We start from the raw sequence: 23,063 nt of genomic DNA on the forward strand, positions 1-23,063 counted from the left end.
GACAAGAAAGTGAAAAACGGAAACAGTATAACAGATATCATAAATTCTATACAAAGAACTTGATCGAGACCGTTGCGAATTTGTTGATATTGGAACGCCATTTCTAGCTTAAACGGTGTAGGAGGAGTGTCTCCTCATGATTTTGGCCCGTCAGCGTCTGCGAGTACCCTAGCCAACGGTTCCGTTTTGGAAAATCAGAATTGACACAGAGAGCTCTTAGTGTAGAGCAGGTGAGGGGTTTCTTAAATCGCTCTCCCTCGAGAACGGTAGACCCAATTTTAAAAGCGTTTCCGCCCTTGAGAAGCAGAGAAGTAGAGGACGATTTTATGCCAAACTATGTTTGTGTAACTGTTTGTTTAGTGGTCAAAACGATAGTTGTTTGGGAAAGTAATAAATTGCCTTGCTGCTGGCATGATTTACAGACACTTGAAAGTGAGGCGATGGGTTACGAAAACGGCTATAGTTACAGATTGGTAGCCCCGATTTGAAATCTGCCCTTTTCTATGAAGAGCAGAGAAGCAGGGGAAGATTTTAGCTTGCGGAACTTTTTTCCTCAAAAATGCTCCGAAAGTGGTCAAAACGACCGTTGTTCAGGAAGGTTGAAAAACATGTGGTAATGCAGTTACAAAAACAGCTGTACCGTAAGTTCCGTATGGAATATTTTGATTCTGCACACAGCTATGAATAGCAGAGAAGTAGACGAATATCCCATTCACTCTAACACCTTGTCTAACTTGTTGCAGTATTGGTCAAAATAGACACTGCTTGCCAAAATGTTCCAGAAACTGATGTTTGTGCTGTTACTTAAACTCCTGTAACTTTTGATGCGAATATCATTTTTGTCTCCAAACTCCAGATTTGAGTAGCAGAGAAGTAGACGAAGCTGGAACACTTGACATGTCTTGTGTAAGTGGTTGCAAAGTGTATTAGCTGATTTGTGTCAAAAATTGCTTGATTTCACTTACAAAGAATGTCACTTGGAAGTGATGATGTCACAATGGGGCACTTGAGTTTCTTGAGAGATCCAATGAAAGCGGAAGGAGGACATAAAGAGGACAAGAAAGTGAAAAACGGAAACAGTATAACAGATATCATAAATTCTATACAAAGAACTTGATCGAGACCGTTGCGAATTTGTTGATATTGGAACGCCATTTCTAGCTTAAACGGTGTAGGAGGAGTGTCTCCTCATGATTTTGGCCCGTCAGCGTCTGCGAGTACCCTAGCCAACGGTTCCGTTTTGGAAAATCAGAATTGACACAGAGAGCTCTTAGTGTAGAGCAGGTGAGGGGTTTCTTAAATCGCTCTCCCTCGAGAACGGTAGACCCAATTTTAAAAGCGTTTCCGCCCTTGAGAAGCAGAGAAGTAGAGGAAGATTTTATGCCAAACTTTGTTTGTTTAGTGGTCAAAACGATAGTTGTTTGGGAAAGTAATAAATTGCCTTGCTGCTGGCATGATTTACAGACACTTGAAAGTGAGGCGATGGGTTACGAAAACGGCTATAGTTACAGATTGGTAGCCCCGATTTGAAATCCGCCCTTTTCTATGAAGAGCAGAGAATCAGGGGAAGATTTTAGCTTGCGGAACTTTTTTCCTCAAAAATGCTCCGAAAGTGGTCAAAACGACCGTTGTTCAGGAAGGTTGAAAAACACGTGGTAATGCAGTTACAAAAACAGCTGTACCGTAAGTTCCGTATGGAATATTTTGATTCTGCACACAGCTATGAATAGCAGAGAAGTAGACGAATATCCCATTCACTCTAACACCTTGTCTAACTTGTTGCAGTATTGGTCAAAATAGACACTGCTTGCCAAAATGTTCCAGAAACTGATGTTTGTGCTGTTACTTAAACTCCTGTAACTTTTGATGCGAATATCATTTTTGTCTCCAAACTCCAGATTTGAGAAGTAGACGAAGCTGGAAACACTTGACATGTCTTGTGTAAGTGGTTGCAAAGTGTATTAGCTGATTTGTGTCAAAAATTGCTTGATTTCACTTACAAAGAATGTCACTTGGAAGTGATGATGTCACAATGGGGCACTTGAGTTTCTTGAGAGATCCAATGAAAGCGGAAGGAGGACATAAAGAGGACAAGAAAGTGAAAAACGGAAACAGTATAACAGATATCATAAATTCTATACAAAGAACTTGATCGAGACCGTTGCGAATTTGTTGATATTGGAACGCCATTTCTAGCTTAAACGGTGTAGGAGGAGTGTCTCCTCATGATTTTGGCCCGTCAGCGTCTGCGAGTACCCTAGCCAACGGTTCCGTTTTGGAAAATCAGAATTGACACAGAGAGCTCTTAGTGTAGAGCAGGTGAGGGGTTTCTTAAATCGCTCTCCCTCGAGAACGGTAGACCCAATTTTAAAAGCGTTTCCGCCCTTGAGAAGCAGAGAAGTAGAGGAAGATTTTATGCCAAACTTTGTTTGTTTAGTGGTCAAAACGATAGTTGTTTGGGAAAGTAATAAATTGCCTTGCTGCTGGCATGATTTACAGACACTTGAAAGTGAGGCGATGGGTTACGAAAACGGCTATAGTTAAAGATTGGTAGCCCCGATTTGAAATCCGCCCTTTTCTATGAAGAGCAGAGAATCAGGGGAAGATTTTAGCTTGCGGAACTTTTTTCCTCAAAAATGCTCCGAAAGTGGTCAAAACGACCGTTGTTCAGGAAGGTTGAAAAACACGTGGTAATGCAGTTACAAAAACAGCTGTACCGTAAGTTCCGTATGGAATATTTTGATTCTGCACACAGCTATGAATAGCAGAGAAGTAGACGAATATCCCATTCACTCTAACACCTTGTCTAACTTGTTGCAGTATTGGTCAAAATAGACACTGCTTGCCAAAATGTTCCAGAAACTGATGTTTGTGCTGTTACTTAAACTCCTGTAACTTTTGATGCGAATATCATTTTTGTCTCCAAACTCCAGATTTGAGAAGTAGACGAAGCTGGAAACACTTGACATGTCTTGTGTAAGTGGTTGCAAAGTGTATTAGCTGATTTGTGTCAAAAATTGCTTGATTTCACTTACAAAGAATGTCACTTGGAAGTGATGATGTCACAATGGGGCACTTGAGTTTCTTGAGAGATCCAATGAAAGCGGAAGGAGGACATAAAGAGGACAAGAAAGTGAAAAACGGAAACAGTATAACAGATATCATAAATTCTATACAAAGAACTTGATTGAGACCGTTGCGAATTTGTTGATATTGGAACGGCATTTCTAGCTTAACCTGTTGGATCTCTAGGGGCGCTATTTCATTTTTGGATAAAAAACGTTCCCGTTTTAAGCGCGATATTTTGTCACGAAAAGATGCTCGACTATGCATATTCTTGACAGTTTTTGAAAGAAAACACTCTGAAGTTTCAGAATCTGCAAAGATATTGTCTGTAAGTGCCCCAGAACTCATTCTACAGGCGAAACCAAGATGATGCGTCAACCAGGAAATTAGCAGAATTTCTGAAGCTCTGTTTTCCATTGTCTCCTTATATGGCTGTGATTGCGCAAGGAATGAGCCTACACTTTCTGTCGTTCCCCCAAGGTCTTAGCAGCATTGTGACGTATTTGTAGGCATATCATTGGAAGATTGACCATAAGAGACTACATTTTCCAAGTGTCCGCCTGGTGTCCTGCGTGGAATTCGGTGCGCAATTGCCAGCTGCTTGTACTTTTCCATTTGATTGAGGGGAGAAACCATGCGTCCAAGAACGATATATCAATGAAGAGATATGTGAAAAACACCTTGAGGATTGATTCTAAACAACGTTTGCCATGTTTTCAGTCGATATTATGGAGTTAATTTGGAAAAAAGTTCGCGTTTTGAGGACTGAATTTTCGGGTTTTTTTGGTAGCCAAATGTGATGTATAAAACGGAGCTATTTCTAATACACAAATAATCTTTTTGGAAAAACTGAGCATCTGCTATCCAACTGAGAGTATCCTCATTGAAAACATCAGAAGTTCTTCAAAGGTAAATTATTTTATTTGAAGGCTTTTATGTTTTTGTTGAAATGTTGCGTGCTGGATGCTAACGCTAATGCTAACGCTAAATGCTACGCTAGCTAGCTACTTTTACACAAATTATTGTTTTCCTATGGTTGAGAAGCATATTTTGAAAATCTGAGATGACAGTGTTGTTTACAAAAGGCTAAGCTTGAGAGATGGCATATTTATTTCATTTCATTTGCGATTTTCATGAATAGTTAACGTTGCGTTATGGTAATGAGCTTGAGTCTGTATTCCTGATACCGGATCCGGGATGGGGAGATCAGAGAGGTTAAACGGTGTAGGAGGAGTGTCTCCTCATGATTTTGGCCCTGCAGCGTCTGCGAGTATCCTAGCCAACGGTTCCGTTTTGGAAATTCAGAATTGACACAGAGAGCTGTTGGTGTAGAGCAGGTGAGGGGTTTCTTAAGAAACTCTGTGTCAATTCTGAATTTCCAAAACAAAACCGTTGGCTAGGATACTCGCAGACGCTGCAGGGCCAAAATCATGAGGAGACACTCCTCCTACACCGTTTAAGCTAGAAATGCCGTTCCAATATCAACAAATTCGCAACGGTCTCGATCAAGTTCTTTGTATAGAATTTATGATATCTGTTATACTGTTTCCATTTTTCACTTTCTTGTCCTCTTTATGTCCTCCTTCCGCTTTCATTGGATCTCTCAAGAAACTCAAGTGCCCCATTGTGACATCATCACTTCCAAGTGACATTCTTTGTAAGTGAAATCAAGCAATTTTTGAAACAAATCAGCTAATACACTTTGCAACCACTTACACAAGACATGTCAAGTGTTCCAGCTTCGTCTACTTCTCTGCTACTCAAATCTGGAGTTTGGAGACAAAAATGATATTCGCATCAAAAGTTACAGGAGTTTCTGGAACATTTTGGCAAGCAGCTGTGTGCAGAATCAAAATATTCCATACGGAACCTACGGTACAGCTGTTTTTGTAACTGCATTACCACGTGTTTTTCAACCTTCCCAAACAACGGTCGTTTTGACCACTTTCGGAGCATTTGTGAGGCAAAAAGTTCAGCAAGCTAAAATCTTCCCCTGCTTCTCTGCTCTTCATAGAAAAGGGCGGATTTCAAATCGGGGCTACCAATCTGTAACTATAGCCGTTTTCGTAACCCATCGCCTCGCTTTCAAGTGTCTGTAAATCATGCCAGCAGCAAGGCAATCTATTACTTTCCCAAACAACTATCGTTTTGACCACTAAACAAACAGTTACACAAACATAGTTTGGCATAAAATCTTCCCCTACTTCTCTGCTTCTCAAGGGCGGAAACGCTTTTAAAATTGGGTCTACCGTTCTCGAGGGAGAGCGATTTAACTTCTTGACCATACTTGACCATGCATATACTATATTCCTGGCATGAGTAGCAGGACGCTGAAAAGTTGCGCGATTTTTAACAGAATGTTCGAAAAAGGAGGGGGTAGAAGTAAGAGGTTTTTAAGAAACCCCTCACCTGCTCTTCACTAACAGCTCTCTGTGTCAATTCTGAATTTCCAAAACGGAACCGTTGGCTATTATACTCGCAGACGCTGCAGGGCCAAAATCATGAGGAGACACTCCTCCTACACCGTTTAAGCTAGAAATGCCGTTCCAATATCAACAGATTCGCAACGGTCTCGATCAAGTTGTTTGTATAGAATTTATGATATCTGTTATACTGTTTCCGTTTTTCACTTTCTTGTCCTCTTTATGTCCTCCTTCCGCTTTCGTTGGATCTCTCAAGAAACTCAAGTGCCCCATTGTGACATCATCACTTCCAAGTGACATTCTTTGTAAGTGAAATCAAGCAATTTTTGAAGCAAATCAGCTAATACACTTTGCAACCACTTACACAAGACATGTCAAGTGTTCCAGCTTCGTCTACTTCTCTGCTACTCAAATCTGGAGTTTGGAGACAAAAATTATATTTGCATCAAAAGTTACAGGAGTTTAAGTAACAGCACCAACATCAGTTTCTGGAACATTTTGGCAAGCAGTGTCTATTTTGACCAATACTACAACAAGTTAGACAAGATGTTAGAGTGAATGGGATATTCGTCTACTTCTCTGCTATTCATAGCTGTGTGCAGAATCAAAATATTCCATACGGAACTTACGGTACAGCTGTTTTTGTAACTGCATTACCACGTGTTTTTCAACCTTCCCAAACAACGGTCGTTTTGACCACTTTCGAAGCATTTGTGAGGAAAAAAGTTCAGCAAGCAAAAATCTTCCCCTGCTTCTCTGCTCTTCATAGAAAAGGGCGGATTTCAAATCGGGGCTACCAATCGGTAACTATAGCCGTTTTCGTAACCCATCGCCTCACTTTCAAGTGTCTGTAAATCATGCCAGCAGCAAGGCAATCTATTACTTTCCCAAACAACTATCGTTTTGACACTTTATGAAGGGAAAATGCTAAGGGAGCATGACCTGATCATGCAGTTCCAGGATACATGTTTTGTCTAAGAATAAAAAAAAAAAAGAAACTTGTCATTACTAAATGTTATCTTTAAAAAGGTACATTATTACTATTATCATTGGGTTTACTTGATAGCTACCTACACAAATAGCTAGCTAGAACAAAGTGTTAATAGGATACATTCATTTAAAAAGGATTAAAAGCAATACAAATGTTAATGTTAACAATTGTATTAGCTATGATCAATTTTTTCAGAATGGCACAAATTCCCCGATATCAGGGTACTCATGTCAACATGTTTGCTTTCAGAGCATATTTGATCCCAAGATCAAATGTTGTTAATTATCCCATCCCAAGACACACACACAAGCATAATGACTACTGTGATTTCTACTCTTTACTTGAGAGCTCTCTAAATGACCTCAATGGTCATGGTCAAAACACATGAATGTTTCCTATTAACACCTCTCCATTGGATGCCTGTTCAAGGAGATCATGTCCTATTCGATGATGGGTGCAGAGCGATCGTTGGTCACCGTCTTTCTGAGCGTTATTACTTTCCCAAACAACTATCGTTTTTACCACTAAACAAACAGTTACACAAACATAGTTTGGCATAAAGTCTTCCTCTACTTCTCTGCTTCTCAAGGGCGGAAACGCTTTTAAAATTGGGTCTACCGTTCTCGAGGGAGAGCGATTTAAGAAACCCCTCACCTGCTCTTCACTAACAGCTCTCTGTGTCAATTCTGAATTTCCAAAACGGAACCGTTGGCTAGGATACTAGCAGACGCTGCAGGGCCAAATTCATGAGGAGACACTCCTCCTACACCGTTTAAGCTAGAAATGCCGTTCCAATATCAACAAATTCGCAACGGTCTCGATCAAGTTGTTTGTATAGAATTTATGATATCTGTTATACTGTTTCCGTTTTTCACTTTCTTGTCCTCTTTATGTCCTCCTTCCGCTTTCATTGGATCTCTCAAGAACTCAAGTGCCCCATTGTGACATCATCACTTCCAAGTGACATTCTTTGTAAGTGAAATCAAGCAATTTTTTAAGCAAATCAGCTAATACACTTTGCAACCACTTACACAAGACATGTCAAGTGTTCCAGCTTCGTCTACTTCTCTGCTACTCAAATCTGGAGTTTGGAGACAAAAATGATATTTGCATCAAAAGTTACAGGAGTTTAAGTAACAGCACCAACATCAGTTTCTGGAACATTTTGGCAAGCAGTTTCTATTTTGACCAATACTACAACAAGTTAGACAAGATGTTAGAGTGAATGGGATATTCGTCTACTTCTCTGCTATTCATAGCTGTGTGCAGAATAAAAATATTCCATACGGAACTTACGGTACAGCTGTTTTTGTAACTGCATTACCACGTGTTTTTCAACCTTCCCAAACAACGGTCGTTTTGACCACTTTCGAAGCATTTGTGAGGAAAAAAGTTCAGCAAGCTAAAATCTTCCCCTGCTTCTCTGCTCTTCATAGAAAAGGGCGGATTTCAAATCGGGGCTACCAATCGGTAACTATAGCCGTTTTCGTAACCCATCGCCTCACTTTCAAGTGTCTGTAAATCATGCCAGCAGCAAGGCAATCTATTACTTTCCCAAACAACTATCGTTTTGACCACTAAACAAACAGTTACACAAACATAGTTTGGCATAAAATCTTCCTCTACTTCTCTGCTTCTCAAGGGCGGAAACGCTTTTAAAATTGGGTCTACCGTTCTCGAGGGAGAGCGATTTAAGAAACCCCTCACCTGCACTTCACTAACAGCTCTCTGTGTCAATTATGAATTTCCAAAACGGAACCGTTGGCTAGGATACTCGCAGACGCTGCAGGGCCAAAATCATGAGGAGACACTCCTCCTACACCGTTTAAGCTAGAAATGCCGTTCCAATATCAACAAATTCGCAACGGTCTCGATCAAGTTCTTTGTATAGAATTGATGATATCTGTTATACTGTTTCCGTTTTTCACTTTCTTGTCCTCTTTATGTCCTCCTTCCGCTTTCATTGGATCTCTCAAGAAACTCAAGTGCCCCATTGTGACATCATCACTTCCAAGTGAAATTCTTTGTAAGTGAAATCAAGCAATTTTTGACACAAATCAGATAATACACTTTGCAACCACTTACACAAGACATGTCAAGTGTTCCAGCTTCGTCTACTTCTCTGCTACTCAAATCTGGAGTTTGGAGACAAAAATGATATTCGCATCAAAAGTTACAGGAGTTTAAGTAACAGCACAAACATCAGTTTCTGGAACATTTTGGCAAGCAGTGTCTATTTTGACCAATACTGCAACAAGTTAGACAAGATGTTAGAGTGAATGGGATATTCGTCTACTTCTCTGCTATTCATAGCTGTGTGCCGAATCAAAATATTCCATACGGAACTTACGGTACAGCTGTTTTTGTAACTGCATTACCACGTGTTTTTCAACCTTCCCAAACAACGGTCGTTTTGACCACTTTCGGAGCATTTGTGAGGAAAAAAGTTCCGCAAGCTAAAATCTTCCCCTGCTTCTCTGCTCTTCATAGAAAAGGGCGGATTTCAAATCGGGGCTACCAATCTGTAACTATAGCCGTTTTCGTAACCCATCGCCTCACTTTCAAGTGTCTGTAAATCATGCATCCTTGGAAAACAGTTGGCCCGGTGCAATGTTGAGATGTTCTCTGAATCTTTCAACGCAAACGGACGTTCAATTTCACCATATATATATTTTTCCAAATGTAAAGGTCTGGATAGGACACTTTATGAAGGGAAAATGCTAAGGGAGCATGACCTGATCATGCAGTTCCAGGATACATGTTTTGTCTAAGAATTTTTTAAAAAAGAAACTTGTCATTACTAAATGTTATCTTTAAAAAGGTACATTATTACTATTATCATTGGGTTTACTTGATAGCTACCTACACAAATAGCTAGCTAGAACAAAGTGTTAATAGGATACATTCATTTAAAAAGGATTAAAAGCAATACAAATGTTAATGTTAACAATTGTATTAGCTATGATCAATTTTTTCAGAATGGCACAAATTCCCCGATATCAGGGTACTCATGTCAACATGTTTGCTTTCAGAGCATATTTGATCCCAAGATCAAATGTTGTTAATTATCCCATCCCAAGACACACACACAAGCATAATGACTACTGTGATTTCTACTCTTTACTTGAGAGCCTAATTCTTACATTAGGCTATCTAGCTCTCTAAATGACCTCAATGGTCATGGTCAAAACACATGAATGTTTCCTATTAACACCTCTCCATTGGATGCCTGTTCAAGGAGACCATGTCCTATTCGATGATGGGTGCAGAGCGATCGTTGGTCACCGTCTTTCTGAGCGTTATTACTTTCCCAAACAACTATCGTTTTGACCACTAAACAAACAGTTACACAAACATAGTTTGGCATAAAGTCTTCCTCTACTTCTCTGCTTCTCAAGGGCGGAAACGCTTTTAAAATTGGGTCTACCGTTCTCGAGGGAGAGCGATTTAAGAAACCCCTCACCTGCTCTTCCCTAACAGCTCTCTGTGTCAATTATGAATTTCCAATACGGAACCGTTGGCTAGGATACTCGCAGACGCTGCAGGGCCAAAATCATGAGGAGACACTCCTCCTACACCGTTTAAGCTAGAAATGCCGTTCCAATATCAACAAATTCGCAACGGTCTCGATCAAGTTCTTTGTATAGAATTGATGATATCTGTTATACTGTTTCCGTTTTTCACTTTCTTGTCCTCTTTATGTCCTCCTTCCGCTTTCATTGGATCTCTCAAGAAACTCAAGTGCCACATTGTGACATCATCACTTCCAAGTGACATTCTTTGTAAGTGAAATCAAGCAATTTTTGACACAAATCAGCTAATACACTTTGCAACCACTTACACAAGACATGTCAAGTGTTCCAGCTTCGTCCACTTCTCTGCTACTCAAATCTGGAGTTTGGAGACAAAAATGATATTCGCATCAAAAGTTACAGGAGTTTAAGTAACAGCACCAACATCAGTTTCTGGAACATTTTGGCAAGCAGTGTCTATTTTGACCAATACTGCAACAAGTTAGACAAGATGTTAGAGTGAATGGGATATTCGTCTACTTCTCTGCTATTCATAGCTGTGTGCCGAATCAAAATATTCCATACGGAACTTACGGTACAGCTGTTTTTGTAACTGCATTACCACGTGTTTTTCAACCTTCCCAAACAACGGTCGTTTTGACCACTTTCGGAGCATTTGTGAGGAAAAATGTTCCGCAAGCTAAAATCTTCCCCTGCTTCTCTGCTCTTCATAGAAAAGGGCGGATTTCAAATCGGGGCTACCAATCTGTAACTATAGCCGTTTTCGTAACCCATCGCCTCACTTTCAAGTGTCTGTAAATCATGCCAGCAGCAAGGCAATCTATTACTTTCCCAAACAACTATCGTTTTGACCACTAAACAAACAGTTACACAAACATAGTTTGGCATAAAATCTTCCCCTACTTCTCTGCTTCTCAAGGGCGGAAACGCTTTTAAAATTGGGTCTACCGTTCTCGAGGGAGAGCGATTTAAGAAACCCCTCACCTGCTCTTCACTAACAGCTCTCTGTGTCAATTCTGAATTTCCAAAACGGAACCGTTGGCTATTATACTCGCAGACGCTGCAGGGCCAAAATCATGAGGAGACACTCCTCCTACACCGTTTAAGCTAGAAATGCCGTTCCAATATCAACAAATTCGCAACGGTCTCGATCAAGTTGTTTGTATAGAATTTATGATATCTGTTATACTGTTTCCGTTTTTTACTTTCTTGTCCTCCTTCCGCTTTCATTGGATCTCTCAAGAAACTCAAGTGCCACATTGTGACATCATCACTTCCAAGTGACATTCTTTGTAAGTGAAATCAAGCAATTTTTGACACAAATCAGCTAATACACTTTGCAACCACTTACACAAGACATGTCAAGTGTTCCAGCTTCGTCCACTTCTCTGCTACTCAAATCTGGAGTTTGGAGACAAAAATGATATTCGCATCAAAAGTTACAGGAGTTTAAGTAACAGCACCAACATCAGTTTCTGGAACATTTTGGCAAGCAGTGTCTATTTTGACCAATACTGCAACAAGTTAGACAAGATGTTAGAGTGAATGGGATATTCGTCTACTTCTCTGCTATTCATAGCTGTGTGCCGAATCAAAATATTCCATACGGAACTTACGGTACAGCTGTTTTTGTAACTGCATTACCACGTGTTTTTCAACCTTCCCAAACAACGGTCGTTTTGACCACTTTCGGAGCATTTGTGAGGAAAAAAGTTCCGCAAGCTAAAATCTTCCCCTGCTTCTCTGCTCTTCATAGAAAAGGGCGGATTTCAAATCGGGGCTACCAATCTGTAACTATAGCCGTTTTCGTAACCCATCGCCTCACTTTCAAGTGTCTGTAAATCATGCCAGCAGCAAGGCAATCTATTACTTTCCCAAACAACTATCGTTTTGACCACTAAACAAACAGTTACACAAACATAGTTTGGCATAAAATCTTCCTCTACTTCTCTGCTTCTCAAGGGCGGAAACGCTTTTAAAATTGGGTCTACCGTTCTCGAGGGAGAGCGATATAAGAAACCCCTCACCTGCTCTTCACTAACAGCTCTCTGTGTCAATTATGAATTTCCAAAACGGAACCGTTGGCTAGGATACTCGCAGACGCTGCAGGGCCAAAATCATGAGGAGACACTCCTCCTACACCGTTTAAGCTAGAAATGCCGTTCCAATATCAACAAATTCGCAACGGTCTCGATCAAGTTCTTTGTATAGAATTGATGATATCTGTTATACTGTTTCCGTTTTTCACTTTCTTGTCCTCTTTATGTCCTCCTTCCGCTTTCATTGGATCTCTCAAGAAACTCAAGTGCCACATTGTGACATCATCACTTCCAAGTGACATTCTTTGTAAGTGAAATCAAGCAATTTTTGACACAAATCAGCTAATACACTTTGCAACCACTTACACAAGACATGTCAAGTGTTCCAGCTTCGTCCACTTCTCTGCTACTCAAATCTGGAGTTTGGAGACAAAAATGATATTCGCATCAAAAGTTACAGGAGTTTAAGTAACAGCACCAACATCAGTTTCTGGAACATTTTGGCAAGCAGTGTCTATTTTGACCAATACTGCAACAAGTTAGACAAGATGTTAGAGTGAATGGGATATTCGTCTACTTCTCTGCTATTCATAGCTGTGTGCCGAATCAAAATATTCCATACGGAACTTACGGTACAGCTGTTTTTGTAACTGCATTACCACGTGTTTTTCAACCTTCCCAAACAACGGTCGTTTTGACCACTTTCGGAGCATTTGTGAGGAAAAAAGTTCCGCAAGCTAAAATCTTCCCCTGCTTCTCTGCTCTTCATAGAAAAGGGCGGATTTCAAATCGGGGCTACCAATCTGTAACTATAGCCGTTTTCGTAACCCATCGCCTCACTTTCAAGTGTCTGTAAATCATGCCAGCAGCAAGGCAATCTATTACTTTCCCAAACAACTATCGTTTTGACCACTAAACAAACAGTTACACAAACATAGTTTGGCATAAAGTCTTCCTCTACTTCTCTGCTTCTCAAGGGCGGAAACGCTTTTAAAATTGGGTCTACCGTTCTCGAGGGAGAGCGATTTAAGAAACCCCTCACCTGCTCTTCCCTAACAGCTCTCTGTGTCAATTATGAATTTCCAAAACGGAACCGTTGGCTAGGATACTCGCAGACGCTGCAGGGCCAAAATCATGAGGAGACACTCCTCCTACACCGTTTAAGCTAGAAATGCCGTTCCAATATCAACAAATTCGCAACGGTCTCGATCAAGTTCTTTGTATAGAATTGATGATATCTGTTATACTGTTTCCGTTTTTCACTTTCTTGTCCTCTTTATGTCCTCCTTCCGCTTTCATTGGATCTCTCAAGAAACTCAAGTGCCACATTGTGACATCATCACTTCCAAGTGACATTCTTTGTAAGTGAAATCAAGCAATTTTTGACACAAATCAGCTAATACACTTTGCAACCACTTACACAAGACATGTCAAGTGTTCCAGCTTCGTCCACTTCTCTGCTACTCAAATCTGGAGTTTGGAGACAAAAATGATATTCGCATCAAAAGTTACAGGAGTTTAAGTAACAGCACCAACATCAGTTTCTGGAACATTTTGGCAAGCAGTGTCTATTTTGACCAATACTGCAACAAGTTAGACAAGATGTTAGAGTGAATGGGATATTCGTCTACTTCTCTGCTATTCATAGCTGTGTGCCGAATCAAAATATTCCATACGGAACTTACGGTACAGCTGTTTTTGTAACTGCATTACCACGTGTTTTTCAACCTTCCCAAACAACGGTCGTTTTGACCACTTTCGGAGCATTTGTGAGGAAAAATGTTCCGCAAGCTAAAATCTTCCCCTGCTTCTCTGCTCTTCATAGAAAAGGGCGGATTTCAAATCGGGGCTACCAATCTGCAACTATAGCCGTTTTCGTAACCCATCGCCTCACTTTCAAGTGTCTGTAAATCATGCCAGCAGCAAGGCAATCTATTACTTTCCCAAACAACTATCGTTTTGACCACTAAACAAACAGTTACACAAACATAGTTTGGCATAAAATCTTCCCCTACTTCTCTGCTTCTCAAGGGCGGAAACGCTTTTAAAATTGGGTCTACCGTTCTCGAGGGAGAGCGATTTAAGAAACCCCTCACCTGCTCTTCACTAACAGCTCTCTGTGTCAATTCTGAATTTCCAAAACGGAACCGTTGGCTATTATACTCGCAGACGCTGCAGGGCCAAAATCATGAGGAGACACTCCTCCTACACCGTTTAAGCTAGAAATGCCGTTCCAATATCAACAAATTCGCAACGGTCTCGATCAAGTTGTTTGTATAGAATTTATGATATCTGTTATACTGTTTCCGTTTTTTACTTTCTTGTCCTCCTTCCGCTTTCATTGGATCTCTCAAGAAACTCAAGTGCCACATTGTGACATCATCACTTCCAAGTGACATTCTTTGTAAGTGAAATCAAGCAATTTTTGACACAAATCAGCTAATACACTTTGCAACCACTTACACAAGACATGTCAAGTGTTTCCAGCTTCGTCTACTTCTCAAATCTGGAGTTTGGAGACAAAAATGATATTCGCATCAAAAGTTACAGGAGTTTAAGTAACAGCACCAACATCAGATTCTGGAACATTTTGGCAAGCAGTGTCTATTTTGACCAATACTGCAACAAGTTAGACAAGATGTTAGAGTGAATGGGATATTCGTCTACTTCTCTGCTATTCATAGCTGTGTGCCGAATCAAAATATTCCATACGGAACTTACGGTACAGCTGTTTTTGTAACTGCATTACCACGTGATTTTCAACCTTCCCAAACAACGGTCGTTTTGACCACTTTCGGAGCATTTGTGAGGAAAAAAGTTCCGCAAGCTAAAATCTTCCCCTGCTTCACTGCTCTTCATAGAAAAGGGCGGATTTCAAATCGGGGCTACCAATCTGTAACTATAGCCGTTTTCGTAACCCATCGCCTCACTTTCAAGTGTCTGTAAATCATGCCAGCAGCAGGGCAATTTATTACTTTCCCAAACAACTATCGTTTTGACCACTAAACAAACAGTTACACAAACATAGTTTGGCATAAAATCTTCCTCTACTTCTCTGCTTCTCAAGGGCGGAAACGCTTTTAAAATTGGGTCTACCAATCTCGAGGGAGAGCGATTTAAGAAACCCCTCACCTGCTCTTCACTAACAGCTCTCTGTGTCAATTCTGATTTTCCAAAACGGAACTGTTGGCTAGGATACTCGCAGACACTGCAGGGCCAAAATCATGAGGAGACACTCCTCCTACACCGTTTAAGCTAGAAATGCCGTTCCAATATCAACAAATTCGCAACGGTCTCGACCAAGTTGTTTGTATAGAATTTTTGATATCTGTTATACTGTTTCCGTTTTTCACTTTCTTGTCCTCTTTATGTCCTCCTTCCGCTTTCATTGGATCTTCGAATCAAAAGTTACAGGAGTTTAACAGCACCAACATACCTTAAGGGAACATTTTGACATTTCGTGTACAGTTAGTGAGAAAGTCCATATTGGAAATGTACGGTCCCTTACTAGACGTCCGAAAACGTTTGTAAAATTCGCGGTCGGCGTCGGGCCGTGCGGTAGGGCCGGACCTACCGGGAAGTCAAACGAACTTTGTCGGACATTCGGTTTCCGTTTTATAAAATAATCAAATTTTGGTCCATTTTTCCGCTGTCCCGGAAATTCCCACAAGAGGGCATAAGGAATCATATGGCAATTGTACAAAACATCACGAATAACGACGGGGCCTTGGTGAAACTTGGTGAGCGTAGGTTTGGCATAATGGGCAGTTGGCCCCGAACAGGATGGCGTCTAGGCCTGAAAGGTTTTTGAAGGTCCAAAATGAAAATAGAGAAATTATTTTTCCACTTCACGTCAAAGTCAAGGAGCCTCGGGTGTCAATAAAAAAAGAACCAGACATTTATCTATCGTCATTTAAGAGAAATCGTACAATGACAAATTGGTGATGTTCACAAATAGGCAGTTTTTTTTTTCAACAGTTACAGATCCAGTTGCAGGGTGTTCATACAATCTTTTTAAAGTGTGCTGGGGAGCTCCGCGAGATTTCTGTGATTTTCTATGATTTTCTGAAATAACACACACTCACTAAACCCTCCGTAAATAACTCAGTTCTTAACGTAAAGACTTATAACTCAGGATTCTGTAAAGGCGTAAACCAATCAGGATATGAGTTTATTTATAGCTTCCTGTGCCAACCGGAAGTGTCTTAAATGGTGTCATAGTGGCAGTTCCCAAGGGTTAAAAAGGTCAGATCTTTTCAAAACTTCATATGTGTGATTAGGCAACCCCCATAAACTGTAAGTCAGTCATTTCTCCCAACAGATGTCAAAGAAAAGCTCTCACACACACAAACAGCAAGGATGGAGTGACAAAGTGCGTTGCTTAAAGACACAGAGAGCAGGCAACCATTAGTAAAGTAGGCCCAAAATGAAGCCTGCACCACAACGTCATTTGATTTTGGGTGACAGCGGCGGAACCGTTAGGTTTAGAAGGACAATTCAACCACAGGAATGTTCCTAAGGTCCTCCCGATCTTTGCAAGCCTAACCTTGACCGTGTGGCATTAACCCTTAGCAGTTAAAAGAAGGTGTTTACTTCAAACAGTTTGCATTGACTTCTCTCCCCATAGGAATACATTGCCTGCACCTCTAAATTCAACCTGAAGCCTATGTGGGTTATGAATGCCTTATGAACCTGTCTTCGGTAACAGTCCATCAGGCCACTATGACGTCTACCTGTGTCGATTCTAAGCTTCCTGGACCAACCGGAAGTGGTTAAAATCACCCTAAAAGTGTATACCCATACTCTGCCTGCAGTTTGATAGACATAGTGCATTCAACCCTCTGTAAATCAGTCAGTTCTGAACGTAAAGACTTAAAACTCAGGATTCTGTAAAAGCATACCCCAATGAGGATATGTGGTTAATTATAGCTTCCTGTGCCAACCGGAAGTGCCATAATTGGTGTCTCAGGGGCTGTTTCGAAGGTTTAAAAAAGTCAGATCTGTCCAAAACTTCATGTGTGTGATTAGGCAACCCCCATGAACTGCAAATCAGTCATTTTTCCCATAAAATTTCAAAGGAAAAATAAATCATACTAACACACAACTTGGAAGGAGGGACATATTGGGTGCGTAGAGACAGACAGTGGCTGCAATAGTTAGCTTTGTTCGAGCTAAAAAAGAACCGTCAGACCTAGAGTTCCGAAACTTTAGAAACCTGTTCTAGACCTCTGGTCGATAGTGCGTGGTGAGTTACGTGGCTCTAGAAGGTTCTCGGACCGAGAAACAGCCTCGTACATTTGCAATGACTTCAATTCATTTTGACCATTACGAAAATGACGACGTTTAGAAAAGTCTCAGAGAAGCAAGGCTAGGTGCATTGAAACTGGCTCGGCCCATAGAGACGGACCCCAACGTTTCTGTCCGATAGCTCATTCAAGGACCCCGTAGCAAGGTATGGAAAAAAGTGGATTTTCAGCACCAATTAGGGTTTTACTCGGGCACCGAAGGACCTATCGAGCCGAAACTCGGGATTCGGGGTCGCCTCACATAGTCCTACACATAATGTCCGACCTGGACCCGCAGCTAGAACGTAACTATGTGTTTTACGTTTTTATTATGTTTTAAACTGAAGGCGCTGTGAATTATGGGCCTGCTCTGACATATGTGATAGTTGGCTTCTAAATGAGTAGGAAAAAGTGGGTTTGGTGTCAATTGATGTCAGTTTGGTGTCATAATGACATCTAATTGACTGATGGACACTGACTTGCTAGTTGACTTTTGTACATTTGCAATATGTTTAAACGGAGAGGGACCATCACCAAAATGGCATTCTGAAATCAACACAAAAAATGGCATCACCATAGTCTCCAGACTGTGCCGAGTTCAACGAGATATCCTGCTTGACCGTAGCTCGCTCGGTCTAAGCGCAGCGACCATTAGAAAAGTAGGCCCAAAATGAAGCCTGCACCACAACGTCATTTGATTTTGGGTGACAGTGAGAGAACCGTTAGGGTGAGAAGCACAATTCAACCACAGGAATGTTCCTAAAGTCCTCCCGATCCGTGCAAGCCTAACCTTGACCGTGTGGCATTAACCCTTAGCAGTTAAAAGAAGGTGTTTACAGCAAACAGTTTGCATTGACTTCTCTCCCCATAGGAATACATTGCCTGCACCCCTAATTTCAACCTGAGGCCTATGTGGGTTATGAATGCCGTATATACCTGTCTTCGGTACCAGTCCATCAGGCCACTATGAGGTCTACCTGTGTTGATTCTAAGCTTCCTGGACCAACCGGAAGTGGTTAAAATGCCCCTAAAAGTGTATATCCATGCCCTGCCTGCAGTTTGACAGACATAGTGCATTCAACCCTGTGTAAATCAGTCAATTCTTAACGTAAAGACTTAAAACTCAGGATTCTGTAAAAGCATACCCCAATGAGGACATGTGGTGACTTATAGCTTCCTGTGCCAACCGGAAGTGCCATAATTGGTGTCTCAGGGGCTGTTTCGAAGGGTTAAAAAAGTCAGATCTGTCCAAAACTTCATATATGTGATTAGGCAACCCCCATGAACTGTAAATCAGTCATTTTTTCCCATAAAATTTCAAAGGAAAACTCAATCACTCACACACACAGCTTGGAAGGAGGGACCCATTGGGGTGCGTAGAGAAACATACACTGCCTGCATTAGTTAACCTTTTTGGAACTTTTAAAGAACCGTCAGACCTAGAGTTCCGAAACCTGTTCTAGACCTCAGGTCGATAGTGCGGGGTGAGTTAGGTGGCTCTAGAAGGTTCTCGGACTGAGAAACAGCCTCGTACATTTGCAATGACTTCAATTAATTTTTGCATCACGAAAATGACGACATTTAGAAATGTCCCAGAGTCGCAAGACTAGGTGCATTGCGAACGTCTCGGCCCATATAGACAGACCCCAACGTTTCTGTCCGATAACTCATTCAAGGACCCCGTAGCAAGTCATGGAAAAAAAGTTGATTTTCAGCACCAATTAAGGTTTTGCTCGGACACCAAATGACCTATCGAGCCGAAACTTGGGATTCGGGGTCGCCTCAGCTAGGCCAACACATAACATAAGAAATGGACCCGCAGCTAGAACGTAACTACGTGTTTTATGTTTTTTTTGCGTTGTGAATTTTGGGCCAGCTCTGAAGTATGTAATAGTTGGCTACTAAACGAGTTGGAAAAAGTGAGTTTGGTGTCAGTTTGTATCAGTTTGGTGTCAGAATGATATCTAATTGACTGATGGACTCTTGTCCACTTGACTCTTGTCCATTTGCAATATGTTTAAACAGTGAGGTACCATCACCAAAGTGACATTCTGAAATCAACCCTAACGAGCGATTGAGATCACTGCCCAGCCATCCCGAGTTCATCGGGCCAGTCAATTTCACATTCCTGCAGGATTTTTATAGCATGACAAATTTGTGATGGTACCTGCCCATTGAACAATATCGCAAATGCACAGTGACTTTGCAAAAGTGAGAAAACATAAACAAATGGACATAATGAAATCACCATATTTTTATTTTGGGGTTACCAGTTGCACAACAATGCACGTGCATTTGCAATATGATTCTATAGTGAAAAAACATCACCAAATGGACATTCTGAAATCAACCCTAACGAGCTATTGAGATGAACCAGAATCACTGCCCAGCCATCCCGAGATCATCGGGCCAGTCAATTTCACATTCCTGCAGGATTTTAATAGCATGACAAATTCGTGATGGTACCTGCCCATTGAACCACATTACAAATGCACAGTGACTTTGCAAAAGTAAGAAAACATAAACAAATGGACATAATGAAATCATCAAAACAATGCGTATCCATCAGAATATTTTAAACAGTCCATAAAGCACTCAGGACGGCCCCCACGGATAGAGGGCCGTAGTAGGGTACTCCCCTAGCGGGCATGGATGACAGGAGTACCGGTAAATGTATTTAAAACAGTATTTTAATTTTGGGGTTACCAGATGCACATTTCAAATCACCAATTGCACGGAGGAAAATCACAATCTGCATCCATCGTCATATTTTAAACTGTCCATAAAGCACTCAAGGACGGCCCCCACTGATAGAGGGCCGTAGTAGGGTGTTCACATAGCGGGCTATAATAATAGAATGACCGGTAAATGTATTTTGAACCATATTTTTATTTTTGGGTTACCAGTTGCACAACAATGCACTTGCATTTGCAATATGATTCTATAGTGAAAAAAGATCACCAAAGTGACATTCTGAAATCAACCCTAACGAGCGATTGAGATGAACCAGAATCACTGCCCGGCCATCCTGTGTTCATCAGGCCAGTCAATTTTGCATTTCTGCAGGATTTTTGACCATGCCAAATTCGTGACGGTACATGCCCATTGAAACATATTGCAAATGCACGTGCACTTGCAATATGATTCAATAGTGAAAAACCCAATTCCAAATGGACTCGTCAACACAACGAGTGATGGAAAGGAACAACTATCACTGCCCGGCCATCCCGAGTTCATCAGGCCAGTCAATTTTGGCAATTGGCCCCTAAAAAAGTGACTTTTGACTTCCTATGAAATCATATTGCAAATGGACAAATCATATTCCTTATGCACAAGTAAAAAATAAAAATAAAATATGTAAGGGAATACCCCCCTGAATTGTACAAAAATGAATGGCAAGATATTGGCATTGGACAAACCATATACACGATGTCCAATACCACCCAAAGCGGCGTTGATTCGTGTAAAGTATATGGCAAATGCCATATGGCAATTGCCAATTGTAACACCTCAAAAATCCAACAGGGGGCGAGTGCGCTCCACCGGGGTTTTTCATATTGGAAATGTAACCCAAGTCAACATCCAAAAGAACATTTTTGAAAAAAGGATATTTTTTTCAAAAACTTTTCACCCCTTAAAAAAGTGCTTTCTGGGCCTTTTTTCGAAATTCTTTCGATTTTTTTGTCAATTACACATGTGTAAGAGCTGTATTAATATACTTTTGTCCAATTTTTTTATCATATTTTTATTTTTTTAATTACATGCGCATAAGGCATATGTTTTGTACATTTGCAATATGATTTCATAGGAAGTCAAAAGTCAAAAGTCAAAAATGTCAAAATTTGGTAAAAAACTTCACACATCCTTAAAAAAGTGCTTTCTAGACCGTTTTTCAAAATTCTTTCAATTTTTATGTCAATTACACATGTATAAGAACTTTATCAACATACTTTAGTCATACTTTATTATCATTTTATTTTATTTTTTTACTTGTGCATAAGGCATATGTTTTCTCCATTTGGAATATGATTTCATAGGAAGTCAAAAGTCGAAGTCAAAAGTCAATTTTTTGGGGGGCCAAAATTGACTGAACTGATGAACTCGGGACGGCCGGGCAGTGATAGTTTTTCATTTCCATCACTCGTTGTGTTGATTTCATCATGTCCATTTGGTGATGTTTTTTCACTATAGAATCATATTGCAAATGCGCGTGCAACTGGTAACCGGAAAAAAAAAATGATGATTTCATTATGTCCATTTGTTTATGTTTCCTTACTTTTTCAAAGTCACTGTGCATTTGCAATATGTTTCAATGGGCAGGTACCATCACGAATTTGTCATGCTGTAAAAATCCTGCAGGAATGTGAAATTGACTGGCCCGATGAACTCGGGATGGCTTTGCAGTGATTCTGGGTCATCTCAATCGCTCGTTTGGGTTGATTTCAGAATGTCGCTTTTGGTGATGTTTTTTTACTATAGAATCATATTGCAAATGCACGTGCAACTGGTCACCTAAAAATAAAAATAAAATGTTTATGTTTCCTTACTTTTTCAAAGTCACTGTGCATTTGCAATATGTTTTTTCACTATAGAATCATATTGCAAATGCACGTGCAACTGGTCACCCCCCAAAAACATTTTTAGATTTTTTTTGTTTATGTTTCCTTACTTTTTCAAAGTCACTGTGCATTTGCAATATGTTTTTTCACTATAGAATCATATTGCAAATGCACGTGCAACTGGTCACCTAAAATTTAAAAAAAATTGTTTATGTTTCCTTACTTTTTCAAAGTCACTGTGCATTTGCAATATGTTTTAATGGGCAGGTACCATCACGAATTGGTCATGCTATAAAAATCCTGCAGGAATGTGAAATTGACTAGCCCGATGAACTCGGGATGGCTTTGCAGTGATTCTGGGTCATCTCAATGGCTCGTTTGGGTAGATTTCAGAATGTCGCTTTTGGTGATGTTTCTTCACTATAGAATCATATTGCAAATGCACGTTCAACTGGTCACCCCAAAAAAATTGTTGTTGATTTTTTTTGTTTATGTTTCCTTACTTTTTCAAAGTTACTGTGCATTTGCAATATGTTTCAATGGGCAGGTACCATCACGAATTTGTCATGCTATAAAAATCCTGCAGGAATGTGAAATTGACTGGCCCGATGAACTCGGGATGGCTTTGCAGTGATTCTGGTTCATCTCATTCGCTCGTTAGGGTAGATTTCAGAATGTCGCTTTTGGTGATGGCACCTCACTGTTTAAACATATTGCAAATGTACAAGAGTCCATCAGTCAATTAGATATCATTCTGACACCAAACTGATACAAACTGACACCAAACCCACTTTTTCCAACTCGTTTAGTAGCCAACTATTACATACTTCAGAGCTGGCCCAAAATTCACAACGCCTTGGATTCAAACCATAAAAAAAACATAAAACACGTAGTTACGTTCTAGCTGCGGGTCCATTTCTTATGTTATGTGTTGGCCTAGCTGAGGCGACCCCGAATCCCAAGTTTCGGCTCGATAGGTCATTTGGTGTCCGAGAAAAACCCTAATTGGTGCTGAAAATCCACTATTTTCCATGACTTGCTACGGGGTCCTTGAACGAGCTATCGGACAGAAACGTCGGGGTTCGTCTCTATGGGCCGAGCCGGTTTCAATGCACCTAGCCTTGCGTCTCTGAAACTTTTCTAAACGTCGTCATTTTCGTAATGGTC

Source organism: Oncorhynchus clarkii, chromosome 23 (genome assembly GCF_045791955.1).
Source record: "Oncorhynchus clarkii lewisi isolate Uvic-CL-2024 chromosome 23, UVic_Ocla_1.0, whole genome shotgun sequence".
Classification (NCBI taxonomy): domain Eukaryota; kingdom Metazoa; phylum Chordata; class Actinopteri; order Salmoniformes; family Salmonidae; genus Oncorhynchus; species Oncorhynchus clarkii.